General features: G+C 37.7%; 1 protein-coding gene across 13 annotated transcripts in view; it reads right to left on the reverse strand.

The window, feature by feature from the left end:
• Positions 1-25,502, reverse strand: part of EPHA5 (EPH receptor A5) — a 408,104-nt gene that overhangs the window by 239,076 nt on the left and 143,526 nt on the right. The gene's annotated exons all lie outside the window — the stretch shown is intronic.

Below are 25,502 nucleotides of genomic sequence, written 5' to 3' on the forward strand. Positions count from 1 at the left end.
GATTTAAAGAGCATCCTGGCACTAATGCTTGGAAATAATATACTGTCGAGCCCAACGCAGCAGAGGAACTCTACTTCAAATATAGGATAGTCCGGGTGACTGTGCAATTACAATTAACCTCGTGGCTGCAATGTCAGTAATAAACAGTCAAGCAAGTGATGGGTCTAAGAAAGTAATCAGGTAACTGTAAGAGTGATTTCTGACGTTTTAGTGTTTAAAAAAATATTTTTAATTAAACCATCTCACAACTTCAAAAATAGTTTCCTGAGGCATGTAAGTTTTGTTTTTTTTTTAATTAAACCACTATATAATATGACATAATAAAAGTGACTAGAAAAACATTGGACACATAATAGATGCTCAATAAATATTTATGAAAACATTTGAAGAATGCTAATAAGCACACTTGTAGAAATGCACAACCTTTCTAATACTCAAGCACTGCTCCAATGTTTGCAATAGTTTTTCAAAGCATACCTTTTCCCAATTAGGTGTATATGAAATAATAACTATATTGATACATTGACATCAATTTTAAGTCAACTGACATAAAATTGACAAGCATTTACATAATGATTGCATACAAATACAGATACAGCATATTAAGTTATACATACTCTTCAAATAGATAACCAGAGAAACAGAAAATATTGCATTTAAGTACACTTGGTCTTTTCACTAGAAATATTAATAATTTTCATTGTGCATATGCCGCATACATACACATACATACATACACATACACACATGCCTCATACACATATACATACATAATGCATGTATATTATAGCTTATTAATAGATATGGCTTAACAAATTTTTGTCGAGGCAAGAATTTTCCAGCCTTTGAATTAAACAAGTGTGCTGGCACATGTTAAACTAGAACTATGATAAGGACATATATTACCCCTACTCTTCTAAAATATACTCAGTTTAAACCCTATATGTTACATGAATATAGTGATGGTAATTACAAAATTTTTCCAAGGAACTCAGTGATCCATTCTTACACATTTCTGGTTAAGTATTATTAACTAACTAAACTCTACCATTAGAAAGCAAACTTTTCTAATTCAAAATGACATTACAATCATACAAATCTAGAAAAACTGATATTCAAGATTAACACTTCCATAAAAAGAAGATAATTAAGAAAGCAATTAAAATATAAACAATTAAAACAAAACTAAGTACTATTTTTGTGGCAGGTGCCAGATGAAACAGAAATTGCATAACAAAATACCTCTAGTTTCATATTTCTTACATTTTAGTTGGGGGAAAAAGTCTATCATAAAGTTTTTTAAAATAAAATCAATGTAATGAGTACAAACTGTTGCAAGGATGGAAACCCAAGAGTAATTTAGCCAGTTCAGTTCAGTTCAGTTGCTCAGTCATGTCCGACTCTTTGAACCCCATGAATCGCAGCACACCAGGCCTCCCTGTCCATCACCAACTCCTGGAGTCCACCCAAACCCATGTTCATTGAGTCAGTGATGCCATCCAAACATCTCATCCTCTGTCATCCCCTTCTCCTTCTGCCATCAATCTTTCCCAGCATCAGGGTCTTTTCAAATGAGTCAGTTCTTTGCATTCAGGTACTCAAAGTACTGGAGTTTTAGCTTCAGCATCATACCTTCCAATGAATATTCAGGACTGATTTCCTTTGTGATGAACTAGTTGGATCTCCTTGCAGTCCAAGGGATTCTCAAGAGTCTCCTCCAACACCACAGTTCAAAAGCATAAATTCTTCTGCACTCAGCTTTCTTTATAGTCCAACACTCACATCCATACATGACCACTGGAAAAACCACAGCCTTGACTAGATGGACCTTTGTTGACAAAGTAATGTCTCTGCTTTTGAATATGCTACCTAGGTTGGTCATAACTTTCCTTCCAAGGAGTAAGTGCCTTTTAATTTCATGGCTGCAGTCACCATCTGCAGTGATTTTGGAGCCCAGAGAAATAAAGTCAGCCACTGTTTACCCATCTATTTACCATAAAGTGATGGGACTGGATGCCATGATCTTAGTTTTCTGAATGTTGAGCTTTAAGCCAACTTTTTCATTCTCCTCTTTCAGTTTCATCAAGAGGCTCTTTAGTTCCTCTTCACTTTCTGCCATAAGGGTGGTGTCATCTGCATATCTGAGGTTATTGATATTTCTCCCGGCAATCTTGATTCCAGCTTGTGCATCCTCCAGCCCAGTATTTCTCATGATGTACTCTGCATATGAGTTAAATAAGCAGGGTGACAATATACAGCCTTGACGTACTCCTTTCCCTATTTGAAACCAGTCTGTAGTTCCATGTCCAGTTCTAACTGTTGCTTCCTGACCTGCATACAGATTTCTCAAGAGGCAGGTCAGATGGTCTGGTATTCCTCTCTCTTTCAGAATTTTCCACAGTTTATTGTGATCCACACAGTCAAAGGCTTTGACATAGTCAATAAGGCAAAAATAGACGTTTTTCTGGAACTCTCTTGCCTTTTCAATGATCCAACGATGTTGGCAATTTGATATCTGGTTCCTCTGCCTTTTCTAAAACCAGCTTGAACATCTGGAAGTTCATGGTTCATGTATTGCTGAACCCTGGCTTGGAGAAGTTTAAGCATCTCTTTACTACCCTGAGAGGAGGTATAACAATGTCCGAGATCAGGGGCAGCGGCCGAGAGGAGCTACCCCATGCCAGAGGTCGAGGGCAGGGGCTGAGAGGAGCTCCCCCACATTCAAGGCAAGGAGAAGCAGCTGCACTTTGCTGGAGCAGCCGTGAAGAGATTCTCCACATTCACGGTAAGAGAAACCCAAGCAAGATGGTAGGCACCAAGAGAGGGCATCAGAGGGCAGAGAGACTGAAACCACAATCACAGACAACTAGCCAATCTGATGACACGGACTACAGCCTTGTCTAATTCAATGAAACTAAGCCATGCTGAGTTGGGCCACCCAAGATGGACGGGTCATGTTGGAGAGGTCTGACAGAATGTGGTCCACTGGAGAAGGGAATTGCAAACCACTTCAGTTTTCTTGCCTTGAGAACCCCATGAACAGTATAAAAAGGCAAAAAGATAGAACACTGAAGGATGAACTCCCCAGGTTGGTAGGTGCCCAATATGCTACTGGAGATCAGTGGAGAAATAACTGCAGAAATAATGAAGGGATGGAGCCAAAGCAAAAACAACACCCAGTTGTGGATGGGACTGGTGATAGAAGCAGGTTCGATGCTGTAAAGAACAATGTTGCATAGGAACCTGGAATGTTACATCCACGGATCAAGGCAAATTGGAAGTGGTCAAAAAGGAAATTTAGCCAGTTAGAGAAAATTTATAGAGCAGTTAGAACTAGTGTCATGCCTACAACAGAAAGAAAAAAAAGCACTATCTTAAAAGAGGTAAAAGAAACAGAATGACAGATCATACAGTTAGTGTTTGCTACTGGAAAGAGTTGATTCTAAATATGATGATGAAGGCCTGTGAAAACAATACAAATTTAAAAATCAACTGGTGGAAAATACAGAGCCATTTTTTATGCATGTGCAAACACATGCATTTGTGTCTGTGTTTCTAGATAGCATATTAAAATACAGAGATATTACTTTGTCAACAAAGGTCCATCTAGTCAAGGCTGTGGTTTTTCCAGTGGTCATGTATGGATGTGAGAGCTGGACCGTGAAGAGAGCTGAGCACTGAAGAATTGATGCTTTTGAACTGTGGTGTTGGAGAAGACTCTTGAGAGTCCCTTGGACTGCAAGGAGATCCAACCAATCCATTCTAAAGGAGATCAGTCCTGGGTGTTCATTGGAAGGACTGATGCTAAAGCTGAAACTCCAGTACCTTGGCCACCTCATGTGAAGAGTTGACTCACTGGAAAAGACCCTGGTTCTGGGAGGGATTGGGGGCAGGAGGAGAAGGGGACGACAGAGGATTAGATGGCTGGATGGCATCACCGACTCCATGCACATGAGTTTGAGTGAACTCCGGGAACTGGTGATGGACAGGGAGGCCTGGCGTGCTGCGGACATGACTGAGAGACTGAACTGAACTGAACTGTGTTTGTACAGGTGAGCAAAGGAATAATGTGGTCAACATAGAACTAAGGATTCTTTCAGTGGATGGTCATACAGAAATCCAGGATATGATGTATAGTTCAGTTCAGTTCAGTCACTCAGTTGTGTTTGACTCCACAATCCCATGAACCGCAGCACGCCAGGCCTCCCTCTCCATCACCAACTCCCGGAGTTCACTCAAATTCACGTCCATCGAGTCGGTGATGCCATCCAGCCATCTCATCCTCTGTCGTCCCCTTCTCCTCCTGCCCCCAATCCTTCCCAGAATCAGGCTCTTTTTGAATGAGTCAACTGTTCGCATGACATGGCCAAAGTACTGGAGTTTCAGCTTCAACATCAGTCCTTCCAATGAACACCCAGGACTGATCTCCTTTAGGATGGACTGGTTGGATCTCCTTGCAGTCCAAGGATGTATAAATTGCTGAATAAATGGCAGAAATTCAGCTTAAACTGAGAGACTATATTAGGATAACAGCTTATCTCAATAGAAAGTTGAAATGGTTATAAGGTAACTTCTAGATGATAGACTGATAGACAATCACAATTTCAGGGATTGTCTTCAGTATCTGACTTTATATAAATAACCAAACCTCTAAGGCTCAGCCCTTAGTGTATTAATCACAATGCATAATGGTAGCATGCAGTAGTAGATAGTTACTGCAGCTGTGAAATTAAAATACACTTGTTCCTTGGATGAAATGTTATGACCAACTTAGACAGCTAATTAAAAAGCAGAGACATTACTTTGTTGCCAACAAAGGTCCATCTAGTCAAAGGTATGGTTTTCCCAGTAGTCATGTAAGGATGTGAGAACTGGACTCTAAAGAAAGCTGAGTGCCGAAGAATTGATGCTTTTTAAGTGTGGTGTTGGAGAAGACTCCTGAGAGTCCCTTGGACAACAAGGAGATCCAAACAGTACATCGTAAAGGAAATCAGTCTTAAATATTCATTTGAAGGATTGATGCTGAAGCTGAATTTCCAATACTTTGGCCACCTGACGTGAAGAGCTGACTCATTTGAAAAGACCTTGATGCTGGGAAAGACTGAATGAGGGAGGTGAAGGGGATGACAGAGGATGAGATGGTTGGATGGCATCACCGACCTAATGTACATGAGTTTGAGTAAACTCTGGGAGTTAGGGATGGACAGGGAAGGCTGGTGTGCTGCAGTCCATGGGGTCACAAAGAGGTGGACACGACTGAGATACTGAACTGAACTGAACTGAATAGTAGCATGGTGAACACAGACAGCTCTCTGTTCCCTAAACATTCTCTCCTTTCATTTTAGGAACAGAATCCATACACTGGGTGTAAAGTGTGCCCAGCTACAAAACCACATATATCAGCTCTTCTCACAGAACCAAGGTGGGGAGAATTCAATAGTTGAAAGCATAAATTGTGTGGTGATTCCAAGAAAATGTTTTAAAAAGGGCTTACTTAATTGGAAGACATGCTTTTTTTTTCTTTCAGCCCTTTCCTCCTTCTGCCTGGCTTAAATGTAGGTCTGATGGTTGGTAATCCAGAGGTCTTAGAAGATTAGACTGGAAATTCTTTAAGAATGAAAGTTCAGTATAAAAAAAAAAACAAACTCAATCATAAAATGGGCAGAATATGTAAATTGACATTTCTCCAAAGACATACAGATGGTCAAAAAGCACATGAAAAGATGTTCAACGTCACTAATTATTAGAGAAATGCAAATCAAAACTCCAATGAAGTATCACCTCACATGGGTCAGAATACCCATCATCAAAAATTCTACAAACAATTAATGCTGGAAAGGGTGTGGAGAGAAGGGAATCTTCCTACACAGTTAGTGGGAATACATGTTGGTACAACCGTTATGGAGAACAGTATGCAGATTCCTCAAAAACTAAACATAGAATTAGCATAGGATCCAGAAATGCCACTCCTGGGTATTAATTTGGAGAAAACCATAATTCAAAAAGATAGATGTACCCCAATGTTTACTGCAGCACTATTTGTTCACTGCAGTACTATTTACAATAGCCAAATCACGGAAGCAACCTAAATATATAACAACAAAGGACAGGATAAAGACACGTGGTGTGTGTATATATATATATTTATATATGTATATATTTATATATATGTGTGTGTTTGTGTGTATGTGTGTGTCTGTGTGTGTATACACAATAAAATATTACTCAGCCATAAAAGAAACAAAATAATGTCATTTGCAGCAACATGGATGAACCTAGAGACTGTCATACTGAATGAAGTAAAACAGAAAAATGAATATCATATGATATCACTCATATGTGGAATCTAAAAAATAGTACAAATGAACTTATTTACAAAATGGAAACAGAGTCACAGATGTAGAAAACAAACTTATGGTTTCCAGGGGAGAAAGGCGGAAGATAAATTTGGAGATTGGGATTGACATATATACGCTGCTGCTGCTGCTGCTAAGTCACTTCAGTCATGTCCGACTCTGTGCGACCCCACAGACAGCAGCCCACCAGGCTCTTCCATCCCTGGGATTCTCCAGGCAAGAACACTGGAGTGGGTTGCCATTTTCTTCTCCAATGCATGAGAGTGAAAAGTGAAAGTGAAGTTGCTCAGTCCTGTCCGACTCTTCGCGACCGCATGGACTGCAGCCCACCAGGCTCCTCCGTCCATGGGACTCTCCACTACTGTATGTAAAATAGATAACTAATAAAAACCTACTGTATAGCATAAGGAACTTTACTCAGTAGTCTGTAATGGCCAATATGGGAAAAGAATCTAAAAAAGAGTGGATATATGTATATGTATAATTGACTTGCTTTGCTATACACCTGAAACTAACACAGTATTGTAAATCAACTATATTCCAATAAAAATTAAAAGAAGAGGGAAAGCAATACAAGCAGGATGGCTTGGTTTAATGACAAGGATCTTTGCGCCTGATGACAAAGAGGTAACAAATCAGTCTCAGACTTTTTGTGTATAAGACAGAAAGTTCACATCTTTAAGCAATGAAACTCATTTAGGCCTTTGAACTTTTCATTTCTGTGCAGCAAAATCTAATTCTAATGGATCCTTAAGCCTGTACCATAGGATTATTGTCTAAATTATGCCAAGTATATATAGTTTTCTTTATAGGGCAAATCAACCTCTATGTCATATTTGAAGTCTGAACTTAAAATATCATCTCTTCAAGGAGGCCTTTTTTGGTATCTCAGTGTGAAATAATTCCTCCTATTTTCCTTTCCCTTCATAGCACTTATCAAACAGCTCAGAAGTGTATATGTATTGGTTTACTCTTCTAGTCTTTCTCCTCACTATCGCTATGAAACAGGAGAAAAGTAAATAAACTTGAGTAACTGACACAAAGTAGTGATTAATAAACATATGTTGGCTAAACAAATGAATAAGCCATTAAAATAAAGCTATTGGATTCCTCTTAAAATTCTGCATAAATTAAATAATATTTTCTATAAAGATGACATTTTAAAAAGTTGAAAAGCTTTCACTTATTTTCAATTGATTCATTAGCAATGAAGCTTAATGTGTTTTTTAAGTCTCCCATGAAGTGATGAAAGCTTCTTGAAGACACTTAGACTATCATTATTCTCTATGAAAAGAGCCTTATTTAAATATTTTCTTAAGTTAATGATATTTTAGTAATATTATCAACTTCAATTCAGTTAGGTAAAATCCATTGCCATCTTTTCTTCAATGTGAAATTTTCAACATTGTAGACAAACTCTAACTAGCTTTACGCTATTGAACTTTTATACTTTTCATTAACTCCCATCACTTCGAATTTCCTTTCTTTTTCCAGTCTTCTGGATTTAGGGTTAACCCTTTAAGAGCATCAATAAATTCTTCTAACACCTTTTTTTCCTTTATAGCTTTTATTTGTCTTTGCATCTGTCATTAGTCTTCTTTCTCTCTCACATGCACTCCCTACCTAAAAATTTCATAGTTAATAAAACAAGTGTAACCTCTACATACATACTTTGTAAACTCATACTGTCAGATCTTAAAACTTTTCCAGTTTCAGGCATACTTTTGTAATAGACTCTTTAAGAATCACTTTTATATCTTACACTTGCATCATCTTAATAGCCATGTCAGTTATAATTTATTCTTTCTAATCCTCAGTTGTCTAGTGCTTTTTATCTACCTCATTTTGATTAAGAGTACAACCATACTACCATCCTCATAAGTTTAAAAAAAGGGGGGCATTTTGACCTTTCCTTACTATGTTTCATATACTCAGTTAAGTTCCCCTTTGGAACGTCTTGTGTTAGTAACATCAACTTCTTCCCAGTACAATCTCAATTATTGTAATTCAGATCCTCATTATAAATACAAAATCAAAAGTGACGCAAATGATTCTGTAAAAGTACCCAAGATCAGATAATTCCTGAGCTCTTTATCCTTGGAAAATTTGCTTCTTGGAAAATTTAACACAGAAAATGAAGAGGAACTAAAAACCCTCTTGATGAAAGTGAAAGAGGAGAGTGAAAAAGTTGGCTTAAAGCTCAACATTCAGAAAACGAAGATCTTGGCGTCTGGTCCCATCACTTCATGGGAAATAGATGGGGAAACAGTGGAAACAGTGTCAGACTTTATTTTTGGGGGCTCCAAGATCACTGCAGATGGTAACTGCAGCCATGAAATTAAAAGACACTTACTCCTTGGAAGGAAAGTTATGACCAACCTGGATAGCATATTCAAAAGCAGAGACATTACTTTGTCAACAAAGGTCCATCTAGTCAAGGCTATGATTTTTCCAGTGGTCATGTATGGATGTGAGAGTTAGACTGTGAAGAAAGCTGAGTGCTGAAGAATTGATGCTTTTGAACTGTGGTGTTGGAGAAGACTCTTGAAAGTCCCAGGGACTCCACGGAGATCCAACCAGTCCATTCTAAAGGAGATCAGTCCTGAGTGTTCTTTGGAAGGAATGATGCTAAAGCTGAAACTCCAGTACTTTGGCCACCTCATGCGAAGAGTTGACTCATTGGAAAAGACTCTGATGCTGGGAGGGATTGGTGGCAGGAGAAAAAGGGGACAACAGAGGATAAGATGACTAGATGGCATCCCCGACTCGATGGACATGGGTTTGGGTGAACTCCGGGAGTTGGTGATGGACAGGGAGGCCTGGTGTGCTGCAATTAATGGGGTCACAAAGAGTCAGACATGACTGAGCGACTAAACTGGACTGAACTGAAAAGTCAACTTATACATGATATTATATTTCCATTTGGAAGATGCTTTGCATTAGTTTGGGCTTCCCTGATAGCTCAGTTGGTAAAGAATCCACATGCAATGCCTGGGTCAGGAAGATTCACTGGAGAAGAGATAGGCTACTCACACCAGTATTCTTAGGCTTTCATAGCAGCTTAGCTGGTAAAGAATCTGCCTGCAATACAGGAGACCTGGGTTCCGTCCCTGGGTTGGAAAGATACCCTGGACAAGGGAAAGGCTACCCACTCCAGTACTCCAGCCTAGAGAATACCATGGCCTGTATAGGCCATGGAGTCACAGAGTCAGACATGACTTTCACTTTCACTTTTGCATTAGTTTTACTTGTACACAGATTTTTAAAATTATAAGATGCCCTCATTTTATCATACTTAAACAAGGTAGGCAGGATCAATATTTTCATCCTTATTTAAATATTTAGGAAATCTGGATAGGCATGATTAAATGCATCACTCCAAGTGAAATATGAGAAGTGCATGAATTAGAACTTAGGTTTTTGTCTTTTCTATACTACTATCTGATAAGGTAGCAATGCATTAGCTAGTATTTTCAAATATTATCAAATATTTCTAGTATTTGATGAGGGGCAGAGAGTTACACCTAAAACTGTGATAATCGACCGTATAATTGAGCTGTCAGAGTTTTCCTTAAAGCAACAGAGTGTAATTTACCTAAGAAAGAATGAATGCTTCTCATCTGACATTCAGCTTTACCTCATTTAAGAAGTGTCTCTAGAAAGATCAGTAATGAAATCACGATAATTCACACAAAGTGCCCATAGCCAAACATGCTTAATTTACTCAATAAATATAAGTGGCTCAAATGCCCAACTAAGTATTGCATTTTCTATTAATCTGTGAAAGTTAACTTAAGAAATTAATAAGCTCTGTTTGAACTTCTTTGGAAATAATTATAAATTTGGGGTGAAATCAAAAGTTATATTTTATTTACATTTATGAAAATGTATCTATTATTTAGATTTTTAAAAATATAAAAGCTCAATAATATAATAATCACACTGATAGTGTCCATATGACTGATATTTGTAAACTAATTTGCTTACAAAAATAAATTTAGAACATTTGGGTAAAAATTGTTTACACAGGTTTAAGTTAATTTAGAAAATCTTCTGTTTTCAGTTTATCTGCAATAATACACTGCTAAAACAAAATGAAGCATTCTCTTTTTTTCAGCTTTATTAAGATACAATTGACAAAATGGCAATACATTTACTACCTGATGATTTGATATACGTATATGCTGTAAATGGATTCTAACACAAGTTAATTAACATATATTACTTCACATCGTTACCCTTTGGGGGGAGTGAGAACTCTTAAGTCCTGCTCTTTTAGTACATTTCAATTATATGAAGTAATGATATCACAGTTACTATGCTCTACATTAGATCCTCTATTCATAACTGTAAGTTTATTTCATTTTAGCAACTTTTCCCTATTTCCTTCTTTCCTGGAAACCATCATTCTACTGTTTTGTTGAGTTTAACTTTTTTTTTTAAGACTCCATATATAAGTGGTACCATGTCATATCTCTGTTTCTCTGTCTTATTTCATTTAGTGTAATGACCTCCCAGTTCATCCATGTTGTTGCAAATGTCCAAATTTCATTCTTTTTAAAATGTGAATAATATTCCATTATATATACACATACCACTTATTTATCCATTCATGAACACTTAAGTAGTTTTCTTACCTTGTCTATCATGACCAATGCTGCAAGCAACATGGGAATAAAGTGTATCATTGAGATAGTGATTTGGCTATATACTCAGAAGCAGGATTGCTGGATCATATGGTAAATCTATTTTTCATTTCCTAAGGAACCTCCATACTGTTACCCATAATGACTGTACCAGTTTACATTCCTGCTAACAGTGTACAAGGGTTCTGAAGGGACATTATTTTACCTCTTTGAAATTCTATTAAACTGTAAGAAGAAAAAAAAATATGAAAACTCGAACTTACAAAGTGTTTCCCCTTCTGATACTTTCAGATTGTTCGTGTATCCTAGTAATAAAGCAACTGAGGATGTCATCCAAGGTAGAAATACCAATGTCATTCCAAGTACAACCATATTATTTACTTTATGAATAATTTTCTGTCAACAATCTGAAACATGATCTCAGATAAATCACATTGGTTGACTGAGACTCTGAGAGAGGTGTTTCTATTGCTGCTGCTGCAGCTTAATCCCTCCAGTCATGTCCGACTCTATGTGACCCTATAGACTGTAGCCCGCCAGGCTCCTCTGTCCATGGAATTCTCCAGTCAAGAATACTGGTGTGGGTTGCCATGCCCTCCTCCAAGGGATCTTCCCAACCCAGGAATTGAACCTGGGTCTCCAGCTTAAAGGCAGATTCTTTACCACTGAGCCACCAGGGAAGCCAATGTTTCTACTCTAGATGCAATATTCAAATCTTTGAAGAGCAATTATTCTAGATGAGAGCTATATCACATCAATTAAAATAAAACTTGCTTAAATAGACATATGTTTCCTGGGAAAAAGACCACTGTAGGCGACAACCTGGTCATATGGATTCTTAAGTTTATAACAGAAAGTTTGTCCTTAATTCTAGTTTTCATTTCAATGGAAATGGCACCAAGACAAAGACTGTAATTATGTTTCTTATGATATATTGTAAAATATTAAAAAATCTGAATTTACTTAGTTATGTTCTTTTGTTCAGTGCCAGGAAATAACTTGCCCTTGCTGTGAGGCAGAACTCAAATACCACAGACAGTTTCATGGTAAATCACACTGTGCTGTGTTGTGCTTAGTCACTCAGTCATGACCTACTCTTTGTGATCCCATGGACTATAGCTGGCAAGGCTCCTCTGTCCATGGGGATTCTCCAAGCAAAATACTGAAGTGGGTAGCCTATTCGTTCTCTAAGGGGTCTTCCTGACCCAGGAATCAAACCGGGTTCTACCTGAATTGCAGGTGGATTCTTTACCAGCTGAGCTACCAGGGAAGCCTGAAAAACTGCACTACTAAACAGGAATTTGGAAAGGGAATGTTAAAATACTAATTTTTTAATAAAAGCTCATCAAAATTATTTTAAAATGATAAACATGAATTTCTACATGTGAACTAAAATCAAGTAATGGATCAGTTTTATTCTATCTTTTCTCCTTATTCTGCTGCTGCTGCTGCTAAGTCACTTTAGTCCTGTCCGACTCTGTGCAACCCCAGAGACTGCAGCCCACCAGGCTTCCCCAGTCCCTGGGATTCTTCAGGCAAGAACACTGGAGTGGGTTGCCATTTCCTTCTCCAATGCAGGAAAGTGAAAAGTGAAAGTGAATTCGCTCAGTCGTATCCGACTCTCAGCGACCTCATAGACTGCAGCCCAACAGGCTCCTCCGTCCATGGGATTTTCCAGGCAAGAGTACTGGAGTGGGTTGATATTTCCTTCTCCTCTCCTTATTCTACTACTATTTAATTGTCAATGAAGCCACCTCAATTTTAGACAATATGCTTTGCTCTCCTTGTCATGATGAAAGATATCCAATGTTTATCTATGAGGGATAATGACAAGAGACAATGTACAAGGAGGATGCAATAGTGAGGTTAAAACTGCATACAGAATAGAAGGGTGGCCATTTTCCCAGAGTTGAATAATTTTGAAGATGATTATGTCACAAAAAAGATGTTCAGGAAAATTCAATTTCTGAATGCTGAGACACAGATAAATTCATTTATTGACCATACAGATGGTGACTGCAGCCATGAAATTAAGACGCTTACTCCTTGGAAGGAAAGTTATGACCAACCTAGATAGCATATTCAAAAGCAGAGACATTACTTTGCCAACAAAGGTTCGTCTAGTCAAGGCTATGGTTTTTCCTGTGGTCATGTATGGATGTGAGAGTTGGACTGTGAAGAAAGCTGAGCACTGAAGAATTGATGCTTTTGAACTGTGGTGTTGGAGAAGACTCTTGAGAGTCCCTTGGACTGCAAGGAGATCCAACCAGTCCATTCTGAAGGAGATCAGCCCTGGGATTTCTTTGGAAGGAATGATGCTAAAGCTGAAACTCCAGTACTTTGGTCACCTCATGCGAAGAGTTGACTCATCAGAAAAGACTCTGATGCTGGGAGGGATTAGGGGCAGGAGGAGAAGGCGACGACAGAGGATGAGATGGCTGGATGGCATCACTGACTCGATGGACGTGAGTCTGAGTGAATTCTGGGAGTTGGTGATGGACAGGGAGGCCTGGAGTGCTGTGATTCATGGGGTCGCAAAGAGTTGGACACGACTGAGTGACTGATCTGATCTTATCCGATTTAGGCTATGGATATCCATCCAATTCCTTAGCCCATCAAAGCTAGTATTATAAATTTCTTAGACCAGAAATTTATTATTAATTATTGTATAATTTGTTCAATCTATTAAAATTACCTTTTTTTAAGTTACAGGAAAATTCAGTACAAGTAAAATGTCAAGGAAGTATGTTAAAGATTCCATTGTTTAAGAGTTGACTCATTGGAAAAGACTCTGATGCTGGGAGGGATTGGGGGCAGGAGGAGAAGGGGATGACACAGGATGAGATGGCTGGATGGCATCACTGACTCGATGGACATGATTTGAGTGAACTCTGGGAGTTGGTGATGGACAGGGAGGCCTGGCCTGCTGCAGTTCATGGGGTCGCAAAGAGTCGGACACAACTGAGCGACTGATCTGATCTGATATGATCTGATTAAACTGTACATTCTAGATAGGATAAATCATAGGTACAATGAAAGAAAAAAGGTATGACTGATTTAGGAAAAATGTCAACAAAATATGGTTTACAGAAAAAGAGTCAGAAAATAGTAAATAACATTTTGGCCAGAAAAGTCAGTCTAACTGAACTAATCATTAAGATTTTACTTTAAGTATACACATAATAAAATAGCTAGTACATAGAATTATTAAAATATGAAAATGCTCAGAAAAGCACCAACCGAAATATGACAAAGATTATGTTAGTCATGAAGCAATTCATCAATATTTTCAGTAATTTATCAAAAAAGCTGTGATACACTGCATGCTCTGTCCTAAGATGAGACATACAATTTTAAACAGGTAAATATTTGTTCTCATTCTGTGCTCACATTACTTTGTAGATGTGTACTTATATATCATTGTAAATAGGCTCTTTGCATATACCTTATAGAAGAAAAATATTCAAAATTTCTAATTTTCAAAAACTTTATAAGACAAAACTAAGATAACTTTTAAAAAATGTATTTATTTTTATTTAGCTGCATTGGGTCTTAGTAGCAGGACATGGAATCTTCATTGTGTCATGCAAGATCTTTCGTGTGCACACAGACTCTAGTTGTTCCACATGGGCTTAGTTGCTCCGTAGCTTGTGGGAACCTAATTCCTTGATCAGGAGAACCTGTGTGCCCTGCATTGCAAGGCAGATTCTTAACCACTGGATCACCAAGGAAATTCCAAGAGAGTTCTAAAGGCACTGCTTCCATCATCAATGAACATCATGGCATCCAGTCCTATCACTGCATGGCAAATAGGGACACTATGGAAACATGGACAGACTTTATTTTCTTGGGCTCCAAAATCACTGCAGATGGTGACTGCAGCCATGAAATTAAAAGCCATTTGATGCTGAGCTTTAGCTTCAGCATCAGTCCTTCCAATGAATATTCAAGATTGGTTTCCTTTACAATTGACTGGTTTGATTTCCTTGCAGTCCAAGGGACTCGCAAGAATCTTCTCCAGCACCACAGTTCAAAAACATCAATTATTCGGTGCTCAGCCTTCTTTATGGTCCAACTCTCACATCCATACACAACTACTGGAAAAACCATAGTTTTGACTATATGGATCTTTGTCAGCAAAGTAATGGCTCTGCTTTTTAGTATACTGTCTAGGTTGGTCATAGCTTTTCTTCCAAGGAGCAAGCATCTTTTAATTTCGCGGCTGCAATTACCACCTGCAGTGATTTTGGAGCCCAAGAAAATAAAGTCTGTCCATGTTTCCATAGTTTCCCCATCTATTTGCCATGAAGTCATGGGACCGGACTTTTAACATACTTAATCAATACATTGATATATGAATTATTATTTGCATTTTTTGCTCCTGTTGAGTAACATGGTATACTTCCTATTAATTAGAATCTATATTTGTCCCACAGTGTTTGGGGGCAAGAACTGCCTTCTCCTCATCTCTTTTGAAGCAATAGATAACAATGTATCACTGTGATCTGACTTCTTCCAGTTCATTTAACTTTTGTGAAGTATGACAGGCTTCAAAATCTCTTGTAATTGACTCCATACTGACTGGCAAGAAAACTCCTGCATCTGATAAGATCTTCAAGGAAAAAAAATCCCCAATTCCATAATATAGAAGTTCCATTCTTACTGAGCTATTATAAGAATGAAACCATATATATTTTACTAATTGTCTGAGATAAAAGCAATTTTCTCACACACACAAGAAAGATTAATCCAATAGTTTTTTGAGCAGTCAATTTTACTCTACTTTTTGAGACACAAATTTTACTTAAATCGTTGCAAAGCTGCTGAATTATATTTTAAATGGTGAAATAAATTAAATTTGGCTTTGAATCAAGTTACAAACAATTCCAAGGTGCATAAACTTAATTCAACAATTTCATCCACATAAAATGAGACATTTCTATCTTACAATTTGAATAAAAAGAAATATAAAAGATTTAAATCCACTGTTCATATAGTAGATGTTTTAGAAGGAGAAATATATAAAAATCTTACATTTGTATCCCAGTTTAACAGCAATGCATGGCACCCAAAGGAAAATGAAAACTGAAATTAATGAAGTTTGGTTTCAAGTATTCTATACTTGATTTCTCATGATATGTAAAACTGGTACATATTTTAGAAGGATGTTTCTGTGATGACAACCCAGTTTTATATGCTTTAAATGGTAAGTAAATTAATCATTTTCATATTCTAATTGGGTCAGACTATGACTTAAAGGGACACATTTTTTCCATAAAACTCTTGGGATTCAAAAATTGGAGCATATATTTCACACGAGAGAGAATGAGTATCTATATTTTCCCTATGGTCGAAATAAAGGAAAGTAGTGAACCAAAATTTATTTTCAGTTATAAGAAACTGGGATATGGACCACTAATTTTCCAAACTATTCTCTGTAACTCAATTTAGCACATGCTTATATTTAAATTGGAACATTATCATCTTAAATTTAAGGAATAAAACTAAGATACATCATTAAATCTTGGAGTTATTACATAACAATATGATAAGTAGGAGATATTTAGTGAAAATACATGACAGAAAAATCCAAGTTTATTTCAGATAGCAAAACTATGCTGTATCTTGTGGCACTAGCTCCCCGAAACTTGGTAATGTCTGCAAGAGAATGTTTACCTACCCTATAGGATACATTCCCACATTTTTTTTTAAATTTTATTTTATTTTTAAACTTTACATAATTGTATTAGTTTTGCCAAATATCAAAATGAATCTGCCACAGGTATACATGTGTTCCCCATCCTGAACCCTCCTCCCTCCTCCCTCCCCATACCATCCCTCTGGGTCGTCCCAGTGCACTAGCCCCAAGCATCCAGTATCATGCATCGAACCAAATTTTTAAAATGTCCAAAAATAAATACTTATAAAATACGTTCACGCTTACAGTCTACATAAGGGCTCAATGCTTCTTTTACTTTAGAACCACATCTCACTTGTATCATTTTAAATACAGCACTTTCTACATATTTGTTATACCTCAGAACCCACAAATGAATTTGTCTCAAAGTTCTAAAGAAGGATAATAGTATCTTTCTCCTCGAAGTAGTAGTCATTTGCTACTCTAGGGGATCGCAGAAAGTGTACAAATGGCATTAACAAAGAGCATTTCTTGTCACTCCTACTAGGTGCTTACAGCTTGGCTGAAGTGACCATGGGTCTAAGGAAAGATTAAAAATTTATTCTCCTTTATTAAGAGAATAAATAAAATCACAGCTCTGATAGGTATTAATTATGGATGATGGTACTTGATTCATTCTTTTCCATCATTATTCTATCTAGGAATGGGTCAAAGATGTTATCCTAGAAGTTTCTTTAAAATATAAATAAAATTCTTTAAAAGTGAAGAGAAAAAGAAAAATAAGAAGTAGGAAATGGAGGAGAAATAAGAAAAATGGGGGAAAGCATTTGTTCAAATATAATTTTAATAAGGGAATGAACACAGGCGTTTAATGTTTCAGCATAAAAGAAGACAGAAATAATGTCTGAGTATGACAAAAATGACCCTTTGCTAATTATTCTTAGGCAGAGGTAAGAAAGAAACATAGTTATAATTTCATTTGCTCCTATAATCATGCTCAATAGTAGTTTGTTAAAATTCCACAGCAAGCAGATGAAGGGAATTGCATGTTCTAACAACTGCTCCAAAAGTTTAAAAAGGCTTAAATTTGATCAGAAGAACACTGAAAAGAATTCAAATAAATGATATCATAAAGAGTTTTGGAAAATACAAGAAGGCTTTGAATTAAGCTTTCTAACTTTTCAATAAAGTTTCTTGAAAGCATACTGTTTTCAAAACCTGACTCCCTTTGCTAATGTTTCACACTTTCATTGTTATCGTGTATTATGTTGATGATGACCATACCTTTTATCCCATTTTACAATCATATAATATGCCAAATAATAAGCTAAATACTGTTGCAGCTTATTATACAATAAAATTCACATGTGATTACTGTATTTTTTTCAATAGGTGCTTTTGAAAAACTATTTTAACCTGAGAGCATTCCTGCAATTTAAAATTTATGAAAAATAGGCAGTTACATAATGTGATTGTTCAATAAGGGTGTTCTACTGACAGGAGAACTGTAGGCAGGACTCCCTTAGAAGAAATGGAGTAGCCATCATGGTCAACAAGAGTCTGAAATGCAGTACTTGGATGCAATCTCAAAAACGACAGAATGGTCTCTGTTCGTTTCCAATGCAAACCATTCAATATCATGGTAATCCAAGTCTATGCCCCAACCAATAACACTGAAGAAGCTGAAGTTCAACGGTTCTATGAAGACCTTCTAGAACATCCAAAAAACATGTTCTTTTCATTATAGGGGACTGGAATGCAAAAGTAGGAAGTCAAAAAACACCTGGAGTAACAGGCAAATTTGGCCTTGGAATATGGAATGAAGCAGGGCAAAGGCTAACAGAGTTTTGCCAAGAAAAGACACTGGTCATAGCAAACACCCTCTTTCAACAACACAAGAGAAGACTCTACACATGGACATCACCAGATGGTCGACACTGAAATCAGATTGATTATTTTCTTTGCAGCCAAAGACGGAGAAGCTCTATACAGTCAGCAAAAACAAGACCGGGAGCTGACTGTGGCTCAGATCATGAACTCCTTATTTCCAAATTCAGACTGAAATTGAAGAAAGTGCAGAAAACCACTAGACCATTCAGGTATGACCTAAATCAAATCCCTTATGATTAAACACTGGAAGTGAGAAATAGATTTAAGGAACTAGATCTGATAGAGTGCCTGATGAACTATCGACCGAGGTTCCTGACACTGTACAGGAGACAGCGATCAACACCATCCTCAAGAAGAAGAAATGCAAAAAAGGAAAATGGCTGTCTGAGGAGGGCTTACGAATAGCTGTGAAAAGAAGGGAAGTGAAAAACAAAGGAGAAAAGGAAAGATATACCCATTTGAATGCAGAGTTCCAAAGACTAGCAAGGAGAGATAAGAAAGCCTCAGTGATCAATGCAAAGACATAGAGGAAAGCAATTAAACGGGAAAGACTAGAGATCTCTTCAAGAAAATTAGAGATACCAAGGGAACATTTCATGCAAAGATGGCCTTGATAAAGGACAGAAATGGTATGGACCTAACAGAAGCAGAAGATATTAAGAAGAGTGGCAAGAATACATAAAAGAACTGTACAAAAAAGATCTTCATGACCCAGATAAGCACGATGGGATGATCACTCACCTCGAGCCAGACATCCTGGAATATGAAGTCAAACGGGCCTTAGGAAGCATCACTAGCAACAAAGCTAGTGGACGTGATGGAATACCAGTTGAGCTATTTCAAATCCTGGAAGATGATGCTGTGAAAGTGCTGCACTCAATGTGCCAGCAAATTTGGAAAAATCAGCAGAGGTCACAGGACTGGAAAAGGTCAGCTTTCATTCCAATCCCAAAGAAAGGCAATGCCAAACAATGCTCAAACTACCACACAATTGCACTCATCTCACACACTAGAAAACTGATGCTTAAAATTCTCCAAGCCAGGCTTCAGCAATATGTGAACCGTGAACTTCCAGATGTTCAAGCTGGTTTTAGAAAAGGTAGAGGAACCCGAGATCAAATTGCCAACATCCACTGGATCATCAAAAAAGAGTTCCAGAAAAAACATCTATGTCTGCTTTATTGACTATGCCAAAGCCTTTGACGGTGTGGATCACAACAAACTGTGGAAAATTCTTCAAGAGTTGGGAATACCAGACCACTTGATCTGCCTCTTGAGAAATCTGTATGCAGGTCAGGAACCAAGAGTTAGAACTGGACATGGAACAAGAGACTGGTTCCAAATAGGAAAAGGAGTACGTCAAGGCTGTATATTGTCACCCTGCTTATTTAACTTATATACAGAATACATCATGAGAAACGCTGGGCTGGAAGAAGCACAGGCTGGAATCAAGATTGCTGGGAAAAATATCAATAACCTCAGATATGCAGATGACACCACCCTTATGGCAGAAAGTGAAGAAGCACTAAAGAACTTTTTGAGGAAGAACTAAAGAAGGTGAAAGAGGAGAATGAAAAAGTTGGCTTAAAGCTCAACATTCAGAAAACTAAGATCATGGCATCTGGTCCCATCACTTAATGGCAAATAGATGGGGAAACAGTGGCTGACTTTATTTTTCTGGGCTCCAAAATCACTGCAGATGGTGATTGCAGCCATGAAATTAAAAGACGCCCACTCCTTGGAAGGAAAGTTATGACCAACCTAGATAGCATATTGAAAAGCAGAGACATAACTTTGTCAACAAAGGTCCATCTAGTCAAGGCTATGGTTTTTCCAGTGGTCATGTATGCATGTGAGAGTTGGACGATAAAGAAAGCTGAGCACCGAAGAACTGATGCTTTTGAACTGTGGTATTGGAGAAGACCTTTGAGAGTCCCTTGGACTGCAAAGAGATCCAACCAGTCCACCCTAAAGGAAATCAGTCCTTAATATTCATTGGAAGGACTGATGCTAAAGCTGAAACTCCAATACTTGGCCACCTGAGGTGAAGAGCTGACTCTTTAGAAAAGACCCCGATTTGGGGAAAGATTGAGGGGAAGAGGAGAAGGAGATGACAGAGGATGAGATGGGTGGATGGCATCACCGACTCAGTGGACATGTGTTTGGGTGAACTCCAAGAGCTGGTGATGGACAAGGAGGCCTGGTGTGCTGCGGTTTATGGGGTTGCAAAGAGTCAGATACAACTGAGTGACCGAACTGCACTGAACCCACAGGAAGAAGATACTGACAAAGTCGGTACCATGCATGAAATTAATCATAGTGAAACAAATGTCAGCAACATGCAGAGACTTATCATGAATGTCATAAAGGAATGACTAGCAACAAGATGTGATAACACTGTATTTCACTGTATAGACCAAAGAATATAATCTCAAAGCCTGAGGAGTTTTCTTAAAAGTTCTATTTTCCAGAGGGAAGAAATATGATCATGAAAAGTTATTTCTTTTCAAAAGAATCAAGTTGTCTAGCACACTTCACATGAATAAATGCATTCTGACACTGGTCTAACTTCATTATTGACAATTCTATAGTTCAAAAAACAATCATTTTTGTCCTCTCTGAACTGCTGACTCTGCCCTGAGTTTGGTGCCTAAAATGTGTTTTCAGTGAGTGTTTAGTATGTTAAGAATCTGAAAAAATATGGTAAAAAAAAAAAAAGCAGGTCAACAGTTTCATTTTTTTTTTTTTTTAAAGAGAAGCGTTGCAAAAGATTCCTGCAAACATGAATTAAGTTGACAGGTTCCTCTTACATTACTCATCATACAATAATTAAAATATTGCAGTAATATATTTAACACCCTCTTGGTTTCACTGAGGCTCCTCAGATTTCCACATTGCAGTACAGAAAGTCAAGGGTGCTTAATCCAGTTATCCCTCTTGGATGTCTTTTTTCTCCTTATTCTTTTTGTTTTTGTAATGGTATGACCTTCTAAGCCTCAAACCCATCCCATGCTAGAAGCAGATAGCAGTCACTTTCAGGGAAAAATTATTTTCAAGTTTTAGTCACTAAACACACTGAAGTGTGTGAGGTTTGGTTGCTGATTTCTGTTCAGTCAGGAAAGGAAATCTTCTCAACAAGGAAAGATTTTGAAACTGACTTGAGCCTGAGACAACAATGAGAGAGCAACTACATGCTTCTCTCTCTCCCTTTAGCCCTCATCCTTTCCCCTTTCCCTCTCTTCCTTTTCTCCTTGTCCTTTCTCCCCCCACACCAATCTCTCTCCATCAATCTTCCCTTTCTTTCCTCCTTTCATTCAGTCTTTTTTTTCCTACTTTTAAGGAAAATTACATTCAGACAAAAACAGAAAGTTTGGTCATTATGGAAAAATTTTGTAAGCATAAACCTATGCAGGTGTTATTGTTCCCTTAACATAGTTGTCATCAAAGAATTACAGTTTTACCAAGAATTGGTTTTTTTTTTTTTTGCCTTGGTAATGTTGATACTTCTAATTGAAAGTGATATGATGTCAAAGAAGCAGGTATTTGTAATTTTTTAATAAGTATATCCCGGTTACTTTCTCTTCATTTATTTTTTCTCATTTCTCTTCTCCCTGCTTATACAATTTGGATAGGATTTCAAATGGAATCACTTATAGAAGGTAGTACCCATGTATCTGGTAGCTTCCAAACAGATGGGATTTCCATTTTTCCAAAGTAACCCACTACTTCTGGTCAGATAATTACAAAGATCACTGTTTTGACTAATACATCTCAAAGAAGAAAGATGTAATCAATCCATGATGCCAGGGCTTCACAAATTGGTATCAATCATTTCTTGGACCTAAAAAGTCCTGAAGGGAGATGAGGTTTATAGAAGATAACTAGTAGCAAAAAGGAGAAGGCAATAGCACCCAACTCCAGTACTCTTGCTTGGAAAATCCCATGGATGGAGGAGTCTGGTGGGCTGCAGTCCATGAGGTCGCTAAGAGTCGGACACGACTGAGCGACTTCACTTTGACTTTTCACTTTCATGCATTGGAGAAGGAAATGGCAACCCTCTCCAGTATTCTTGCCTGGAGAATCCCAGGGACAGGGGAGCCTGGTGGGCTGCCATCTATGGGGTCACACAGAGTCGGACACGACTGAAGTGACTTAGCAGCAGCAGCAGCAGCAGTAGCAAAAAAATTTGACACAAGTGGATATGAATCAACTAGAAAGCACAAAACCATGAATTCCAGAGCTCAGAATTAGTGATTGTGATTGAGAAGAAGGTGAAAAAGGAAAGAATAAAATATTTTTAATACTAGGTGTTTTCCATTTGACAAAAGACGTTACACTGCAGCATAGATAAGCTACTACTTTTTTTATAGATCACCCACAACCTTGCATGTAAGGCCAAGGATTTCATTTGCTAGGACCAACTCACAGGGTTTAGAACAGAAAAGCCTGTTGGCAACAACATAACAAAGAGTCTCATGATAGAAGTTACAATTTGACATATCTACTGTAGCAGTCAATTCATGGTTGAGCAGGACTGGAATGGTAGAATGCCGCATTCACCTTACCTTCTGCTGCTGCTGCTAAGTCGCTTCAGTCGTGTCTGACTCTGTGCCACCCCATAGACGGCAGCCCACCAGGCTCCCCCGTCCCTGGGATTCTCCAGGCAAGAACACTGGAGTGGGTTGCCATTTCCTTCTCCGTGGAGCCACTTTAACAGAGGTGTTGGTGAGGACCACATAGTAAATATTCATAGCCTCTTGAACCATCAGATTTCTGTCATAGGCACTGAACTCAGAGTTGCAAATTGAAATTAGGAATCAACATTTGTAAATAATAAATAAATGAGGCCTGAGTGGGAATCAGGCAAACATGCTTCTTGAGTAAACATTTTAAATTATTTTACTCTTTCATTTTTCATTTGATGAGTAAATGAAGAGGAGTGAGAGTTCAGGAGTGTTAGGATGCTCATTTCTGCCTGCCATGAATTACATACACACATTCATGGGCCAGGTGCTTAGAGAATTTTAAAATTAATCAAGTTGCAGCTATATTCTACACTGAACAAATATTTATGTATCCCATCATTAATATTTCCTTCTGTAGCCCACCAGGCTCCTCTGTCCATGGGATTCTCCAGGCAAGAATTCTGGAATGGGTTGCTGTTTCCTTCTCCAGAGGATCTTCCCGACCCAGGGATCAAACCTGGGTCTCCTGTATTTCAAGCAGATTCTTTACCATATGAGCTATAGGGAAGATCCTTAATATTTCCTTCTAGTCTGGACATAATAAAAGGCATCAAGAAGAGCTATGTGGAAAACTGAAGGTTGTGGTTAAAAGGGGGTGTGCTTGGTATTACTTTTAAAGTGTATACATTTGTGTATACATTTTTTTTTCCTGAATTAAAATAAACAAGCTATTTTTAAGGGTTCTTCTTTGATTTTAACAAATATAAAACTGCATTTCTTCATTTGTTCTGTAGTGCAGTATCTCCTGACTGAAACATACCTGCAGATATTTTAGAATCTGTCCACTGATTTGCAAAAGTGATTTATAATGTCAGGTTTCTGACTGTGTTCAAGGTTAGGAAGTGAAAGTCTAATTCCATGACACTACAGTACACCTAAAGCACTGATTTCCTAGTTTTAAGAAAAAAATAAAATGTCTAAGAACTTCAAGATCCTTAAAGTCTAATTCTACAAAATACAAAAGACAGCATTATTATTAAAATCAATCATTAAGCTTCTACCAATTGCCAAAAGGCTTCCTTGGTGGCTCAGCTGGTAAAGAATCCACCTGCGCTGCGGGAGACTTGGGTTTGATCCCTGGGTTGGGAAGATCCCCTAGAGAAGGGAACCACAACCAACTCCAGTATTCTGGCCTAGAGAATTCCATGGACTGAATAGCTCATAGAGTCACAAAGAGTTGGACACAACTAAGCAAATTTCAGTCACCAGAAGGAATGTTATTTTTAAGAGTCAACACTTTAACATTTTTTTACTGATTCAAATCTATGTTTCCCAACTTGCAAAGTAACCTGTCTGCATAATGCATTTAATGAAAAATTTCAACCTCTTCCCTAACAGAATAATCATTCATAAGTCCCCATGTGACTGGAAGCAACAGTTCTGTAATGGAAATGTCACTGCAACCTTAAATATAGTGTTCACCACCGTGAAAACTGTAACAACAGATGCTCACAAATGCCTGGTGTGATGAATCAATGCAGAGAAAGAAGGACAGAAAGAAGTCTGTGTAGGTGTTTGTGGAGTAGGGGGAAGAGTGCCTTACAAACACACAGGAGTAAACAGATGGCAGTGATGAAGGCATTCTGGGATAAATTTGATTTTTCATACCCTGGGACTTCTCTGCTACCTGCAATTACCTATACATCAATTGGACAAAATAATGACAATTCAAAGGCAAGTGGAGAAAAAAGAAAGAACAAGAATGACTTTATTGCTATTATTCTGGTGATGTGAACAAAAGAAAGGAGGTAATAAAAAAGAGCAAATGAGACAGGGAAGTTGTTTTGCAAAAGTTCAGTCAGTATACATTGACTGGGCTCTTTGACATATTTCATGGACTAAAATAGTTCATAATACATTAATTTTTCCCCTATTGTTGTAGTAAATAAATGTTCTGAGTAAGAGAAAACAGATTTAAAATACTCTTGGAGTTCCTTTTAATTATGAGGAAATAAGTAATTTAGGCTAATTTTCCCTCTTAGAAAAAGTTTAAAAAATTGAACAAAATACTCAAGAATATCTCTTGATGTATGGGGATACTGTCCCTAGCAGTAATTCTGATCCACTAACTGAAAGGTAAAGTGGTCCTTTTGATAGTCACATAGGCTTACAGAAAGAGAAATTGGAATCTAGAGCGACCCAAAAACAGGGGCTGAGGGATCCCAGGAAAATAGCATTATAATGGAAAGTGAACTTGAAAGCCTCAATCTAAGTTAAGTCAGAGACA

Source organism: Bos taurus, chromosome 6, assembly GCF_002263795.3.
Source record: "Bos taurus isolate L1 Dominette 01449 registration number 42190680 breed Hereford chromosome 6, ARS-UCD2.0, whole genome shotgun sequence".
Classification (NCBI taxonomy): Eukaryota; Metazoa; Chordata; class Mammalia; order Artiodactyla; family Bovidae; genus Bos; species Bos taurus.